Source organism: Carassius carassius, chromosome 19 (assembly GCF_963082965.1).
Source record: "Carassius carassius chromosome 19, fCarCar2.1, whole genome shotgun sequence".
Taxonomy (NCBI): Eukaryota; Metazoa; Chordata; class Actinopteri; order Cypriniformes; family Cyprinidae; genus Carassius; species Carassius carassius.
Window position 1 is genome coordinate 17560460 of NC_081773.1, and position 7615 is coordinate 17568074.

A 7615-nucleotide genomic window follows, 5' to 3' on the forward strand; every position below is an offset into this window, starting at 1 on the left:
TATTGCTTTGGAAAATGAACGAAAACAAAGTGAAAGTAAAGTCTGTCATGAGTGCATGAATACAAACACACAATAACATTTGCATGAGAAAACTCTCAGAAAAAACAGAAAAAACACTCGACAGAGTACTTTGACATAAAACAAAACAAAAACAAGGATGAAACACATATCTGATAAAGCACTGGGATTTATGTCTTGGGTCGTTAGTCGATGTCCCAGTAAAATCGATTCTGACACAGATTACAGCCAACGAATCGATCATTTATAATATGTATATTTTGTATACTAAGTAAATCATTATATCCTTATACAGTTCATAAAGATAGTTGCACTATTTTATTCTGTTGCACTCTGAATATTTCTCACTCATTTTGTGTGTAGTTTGTGAATCATTTGCACTGTTATTGCACTGTATTGTTGAAGACAATTTGTGCAATTGTTTTTACTATATGCTGCATAGTTTGTGTTTATTGTTCATACTCAGATTGAAAATATATTTCTCAGAAGAAGAAAAAAGAAATGCAATTTATCTTTAAAATAAAATCTAAATTTGTTTTGTTTTATGCCTTCATTTGATAACCAGAAAAATGTAAATACACAACAGAATTTCTGAGGGGAAAAAACATTTCATAAGGCTATTTTAAGAAAAAAATAATAAATGAAGTTGTTTTTATGCATTTAAATAATTACACATGCTAAAAAAAATAAAACATATGGTGAAGAAATAAAACATTTCATAGGGCCCTGAACATTAAATTTTTGTTAAACTTTTAATAAATTGCTGTGAAAATGTATGTGTTATGAATTAAATGAATTAGACATACTTTTTGATGAATACAATTAAATGTAACCATTAAAAAGGAGTTGAGAAAAATAAAAAGTGTAGTAATAAGTAGTGAAGTTACTTTTCAAATGCAGTAACTAGTAAAGTAATCTCATTACAATTTACAGAAGTAACTAGTAACTAGTAACTAATTACATTTTTTGAGTAACTACCCCAACACTGATTCCGTGGTCCAGGAGTGTAGCAGCCAGCAGTCCTTCTCTCTCTCCCCCGCTCCTGTTTCTCCTGGTGTTTTATACTCTCCACGCCAATTACTGCAAGCAGAGACAGGTGTTCATTATTTGTGCTTAACCCACTCACTCACCGCGCGTTTCCTGACGCTTTCTCCCGCTGCAGGGTTTGCTAAACCACGCCGCCCCTGCCACATTAACCAATTTATATATAAAAAGAATGATTTGCTTTAATAATATCAAATGTGTATGTATGCAACTTTTCCTGTTTCGCTTTAGATCTAACCTTAAAAGGGTTTAAGATAAATATGTAATGTTCTTTATTTTTATTAAGATATTTATTACATGTTTCACAAACAACCTCTGCTTGAGCACCAGCCCCTTTGCCCCTTGGTGCACAAAGTGCCCTTTTGTCAAAGCAAATTTTCCTCAAATTTTTTGTAATAACATGCCCTTTTGTGAATGCCTGCCCATGCCCAATCTAAATATTAGTAAAATTTATTAACAATAATTTAGTCGTAAATACAAAAAGGCCAACATGATGACCTTTCACCTGACGACGACGACCTCCTCCGAGCGGGACGATTCCTCTCAAGCTGCACGCGCATTTTTTAATTGCTAGAGGATATTATTAACACCGCGGCAGCTGGTAAGTGGTGTTTCATTCTCAGCGAAGTGATTTTGATGTTTATTTACTTATTATTATTTTACAAGAACGATGTGATGTGAGAACATGCAGATATGTTGTTTATTTTGCTGTGTGTAGTCTGTAGTGCATAGAGTAACGTTAGCGTGCTGTTTAAGGGAGAAAAGTTTCAAAGGCATCGAGGGGTATGGTATTTTTTATGTTATTTGACTAAACTAGTATTATATTACAGTATTTATTTATTTTTTAAAACATAGAGTGCCTTAAAAATAATTATCACAACACTGGTAATGTTTATTCAGATTTTCTCATTCTCTGAATTATCATTATAAAAATAAAAACAATTAAGAAATGAATTAAAATATAATTATATTTAAATGTGACACAAATATATATATATATATATATATATATATATATATATATATATATATATATATATATATATATATATATATATATATATATATATATCGCGGACATCAAAGTGCAGTGTGAAGGAGATGGATGAATAACACTTGTAGCCTGTCATTTGTTTACATTGCAAAGGTGTTCAATTTTAAACAACAACAACTGCAACAGTAATAATAATATTAATCACTATACTCCAGTGTATCAGTTGTTTAATGTTTTGTATCAATATTTAAGGTGGACTTATTGATTAGGTGCAAGAGTAGACAGTAGTGATGGTTAAAATAATAGATTAATGCTGAAATAGTAAATTATGCCTTGTTTCTAAATGGACAGAGAGTTTAAAATAATAGAGCTGGGGCCCGTTTCACAAAGGAAGTTCAACCAACTCTGAGTTTAAACTTGAACTCTGAGTTGACTTACCCTGAGATGGGAAACTCTGAGTTTTCGGTTACAGAAAAGCTGAAATTAGTTGGTTTAATCAACTCTAAATTGACTCTGAGTTAAGCGCGTGCACCACAACTATAAAAAGCCATTATCAATGGAGCGCCGATATTACGATTCACCATGGCAACAGCTCCCGCCAAAAAGCCGTCTGCATACTTCAGACTCGATACAAATGTAATTCTTCTCAGTGTTATAATATCACAGGTGAAAACTGGCAGAAACATTAGATTAATGAATTAATAGCTAATCATTTTATGGTATCTCATGGGCAAAGATAATCATATTAATAATAATATTTTAAGTGTATTTTTCTTATTTTACAAATGATCTGCCAATAGAGTAAGAAAAATACGGGAGTGGCTATTTACACTAAGTGGAATTGACATACTTTCTTAGCGATGGATCCTATTTACAGTATGCTAAATGCAAGTAGCTCAAGATACTATTTACAGAAAAAAATGTACAGTGAAAATTGTGATATGTTCTATTTACCATGTAAAAGTAGCAGTTCTTTGCTACAGGCTAAGTGTAAATAATAATTAGATGCTAGTTATTCTTTATACTGGCAAATACATTTGCACCTGAGTATTGTGATACATTAACAGGATGCAATAATAACATTGTAAATGATTATATTTATTACAATTATAAATAGTTGTATCATTATTAAACACTCGTTAGGCACTTTACTTCCACTTTTAGAACATTTTGTTCATTTTTATTGAAAATAAATTCTAATGTTGTTACGGATCACTCGGAGACAGAGGAGTAACAGATGAAAGATGTAGTTTATTAAATGGACACAAGCAGAGGAGCGGGAAGTAAGGAGTGGATGGGTGCTGGGATCCGTGCCGGGAAGGAGGGTACCACACACACACACCGTGGGGTCTTTGGGAGGATCTTGGAGGTAATCCTTGGAGAGAAGACGGAAGAAGAGACTTCGGAGGTTATCCTTGGAGAGAAGGTAAAGAGGAGTTAGTCCTAATAGTTAGTGCAGGAATGATCTTGTCGCGAACGTGACCGGACAATGACTGAGTGCGTGTGTGTGGCTTTTGTGGTGCTGAGGTGGATGAAGGTGATGCGGATCAGGTGGTGGTGATTAGTACTCAGGTGAGGGTGTGCATCGTGATTGTGTGGAGGAGGAACCTGGCGTGTTTGTGACAGTACCCCCCTCCCCAGGGCCCGCTCCTGAGGGCCGGGGACCCCGACGTCGTGGTGGGCGTCCTCTACCCCTGGGAGCTGGTCGGTTGGGGTGTCTTGAGTGGAAGGTATCCAGCAAGGAGGGGTCCAAGATGTCGTTGCGTGGGACCCAGGAGCGTTCCTCTGGACCGTAGCCTTCCCAGTCCACTAGATACTCAAGCTGCCCACCACGCCGCCGGGAGTCCAGGATGTCCTTGACCGAGTAGGCTGCGCCGTCATCTAGGAGGAGAGGAGGGGGGGCTTCCGTCTCGCCAGGTTCTGTGGAGGGAAGAACAGAAGGATGGTGAGGTTTCAGGAGTGAGACATGGAATGTGGGGTGAATCCGGTACTCGGGAGGAAGTTGCAGTTTGTAGGTGACCGGATTGGTCTGCTGAGTGATAGTGAACGGGCCAATGAATCTGGGACTAAGCTTGCGGCAGGGTAGACACAGGCGGATGTCCCGGGTAGACAGCCAGACCTTCTGACCGGGTTGGTACTGGGGGGCCTCGGAACGGCGAAGGTCGGCTGCCGTCCTGCGTCTACGGAGCGGCCGTGGAAGTTGGTGATGGGCCGCGTCCCAGACCCTCTCGCTCTCCTGGAACCAATAGGAAACAGGGGTGGCTGGTAGCCGAGTACGCACTGGAAGGGTGTGAGTCCGGTGGTGGGTTGACGGAGGGAGTTCTGTGCGTACTCGGCCCACCCCAGGAATTGGTTCCAGGAGTTCTGGTGGCCGTGACAGAAGGTACGGAGGAAGCGTCCGATCTCCTGAACCTTCCTTTCCGTCTGCCCGTTGGACTGCGGGTGGTAGCCGGAGGACAGGCTGATGGCCACACCTAGGAGGGAGTGAAATGCTTTCCATACCCGGGAGATGAATTGGGGGCCCCGATCCGACACTATGTCCTCTGGGATGCCGAAGTACCTGAAGACATGGTTAAACATCAATTCTGCCGTTTCCATGGCAGTGGGGAGACCCTTCAGAGGAAGAAGACGACATGCTTTAGAAAATCTATCCACAACAATCAGAATACATGTGTTATTGTCAGAGGGAGGAAGGTCGGTCATGAAATCCACTCCCAGGTGTGACCACGGGCGGTAGGGGACGGGCAGAGGATGGAGTTTGCCAGATGGTAGATGGCGAGGACTCTTGGACATGGTGCAGCTGTTACATCCCCTCACGTACCTTCTGACATCCGAGGCCATGTTGGGCCACCAGAAGCGTTCCCGTAGCAACGAGAGGGTTTCATTGACCCCCAGGTGACCAGTGCCAAGTGATGTATGGGTGGCGTGGATGAGAGGAGTGCGATGTGTCCTGGGGATGTACTGGTGCCCTGGTGGGCAACCCGGCGGAGCGTTGGCAGGAGTTTCGGCTGGAGGTAGGGTTTCGGCAGACCAAGTGATAGGGGCAACAATAACTTTGTCTGGGAGGATGGGTTCGGGGTTCTCAGACCTCTCTTCGGGTGAGTAACATCTGGACAGAGCATCGGCCTTGACATTCTTTGCCCCAGGGCGGTACGTGATGGAGAACTGGAAGCGGGTGAAGAATAGCGCCCAGCGGGCTTGCCTGGGGTTGAGTCTCTTGGCTGCCCTAAGGTATTCCAGGTTTTTATGGTCAGTGAGAACTTGAAAGGGGTGTTTGGCTCCCTCCAGCCAATGTCTCCACTCCTCCAGGGCAAGCTTGATGGCAAGTAGCTCCCTGTTGCCAATGTCGTAGTTTGAGCTTCCTGGAGAAGAAGGCACATGGATGGAGGCGGCTGGGCGTCCCCTGCTGCTGAGACAGGACCACACCCACTCCGGTGGTAGAGGCGTCCACCTCCACGACGAATGGTAAATCTGGGTTAGGATGCACGAGGAGTGGGGCAGTCGTAAAGGCCAGCTTCAGGGCCTGGAAGGCTTCGGTGGCGGCTGGAGTCCAAGACAGGGACTTGGGCTTCTGACGAAGGAGGTTGGTTAGAGGACTGGTGATGGTACTAAAGTTCTGAATGAATCGTCTGTAGAAGTTTGCGAAGCCCAGGAATCGCTGTACTTCCTTGATGGTGGTAGGAACGGGCCAATCCCGGACGGCGCTTACCTTCCCCTCGTCCATCCGGATGCCACTGCGGTCGATGGTATAGCCAAGGAACTGCACTGAGGGCTGATGGAATGAGCACTTCTCTGCTTTTAGGTAAAGCTGAAAGTCCCTCAGACGTTGCAGGACTTCCGCAACGTGGCGTCGATGTTCGGCCTGGCTCCCGGAATATATCAGGATGTCATCGATATACACTAGGACGAATTGATGGAGGAAATCCCGGAGCACCTCATGCATGAAATCCTGGAATACGGAGGGGGCGTTTACTAGCCTATACGGCATCACGCAGTACTCGTAGTGGCCAGTAGGGGTGATGAAGGCGGTCTTCCACTCGTCCCCCTCGCGTATCCGGATGAGGTTATACGCGCTGCGGAGGTCCAACTTGGAGAATACAGTGGCACCACGGAGATGTTCTAGGGCCGCTGGGACGAGGGGAAGAGGATAGCGAAACTTCTGAGTAATTTTATTCAGGGCTCTGTAGTCGATACATGGCCGCAAACCTCCATCCTTCTTGGCCACGAAGAAGAAACTCGAAGCAGCAGGGGAGGTAAATGGGCGGATGTATCCTTATGCCAGCTTCCCTGAAGTAATCCTCCATGGCCTACTCCTCGGGAACGGATAGGGGATAGATCCGTCCCCTAGGCACTGGTTCACCCGGCAGCAGATCTATGGCACAGTCCCATGGCCGGTGTGGAGGCAGCTTGGAGGCCCGCTTCGGGCAGAAAACATCACTGAAGGGGGCGTAGCACTGGGGTATGGAGATGGATTGGTTGACGACAGGGCTTTCAATAGAGGTGGTGTAGACTGGTAGTGATTCGGGGGGACATTCCACGGGAACTGGACAGCCGGAGATACAGGATTGAAAGCAGGCTTCGCCCCACTTCAGGATTTCTCCGGTCTTCCAGGAGATTACCGGGTTATGCTGCTCCAACCACGGGCGCCCTAGGATGACGTCAGCGGTGGAATCCTCCAGAACCAGCAGATGAATGTTCTCATGGTGAAGGAGTCCAGTTTGGAGAGAGATTGGACCCACGCAGTGGCGTACATACTTCTTGCTTAACGGCCTGCCGGTGATGGTGTGGATTTGGTAAGCAGCCGCCGTGGACGAGGTTGGGAGACTGAGTTGACGGCAGAGGGCGCCGGAGATGAAGTTGCCGGCTGACCCAGAATCGAGGAGTGCGGAAACTGGAAGAGACACATCAGCCGCAGTAAGTGTCACAACAGTGGTGAGTGGTTTCATAGAATATCGTGAAGGAAGGATGGCACCATGGGACGAGGAGGTCGGACGGGGCACCCAGCTATGGTATGCCCCGGAGCTGCACAGTACAGACAAAGATTCTGGGCCAGCCGTCTTTGACGCTCCGCCATAGTGAGGCGGTAGGAGTCCACGACCATGGGCTCGCTGGCTGGTTCTGGGGAGCTGACGTTCTCTGGCCGGCAGAGTGGAGAGGAGGAATGCGCCTGGCCCTGGTGCTCTTCTAAGCACGACTGCATACGAGTGGCGAAGCGGATGAACAGCTGGATGAATCGCTCGAGGCCGATGGTATCCTCGTATGCAGCGAGATGCAACCGCACTCTGGGCTCCAATCCTTGGCGATAGGTAGTGAGAAGGGCCTGTTCGTTCCATCCACTAGAGACCGCCAGAGTCCTGAACTGCAAGGCATAATCATTGACAGACATATTCCCTTGTTTCAAGTTGTATAATCTCTCACCTATAGAGGAGTCCCAGGCAGGTTTGCCGAAAACTTCCCGGAAGTGTTCGATGAAGCTAGAATATGACTGGGTTACAGGATTATTCTGGGTCCAGAGAGAGTCTGCCCATTGTAAAGCCTTGCCTTGTAACTGGGAGATAA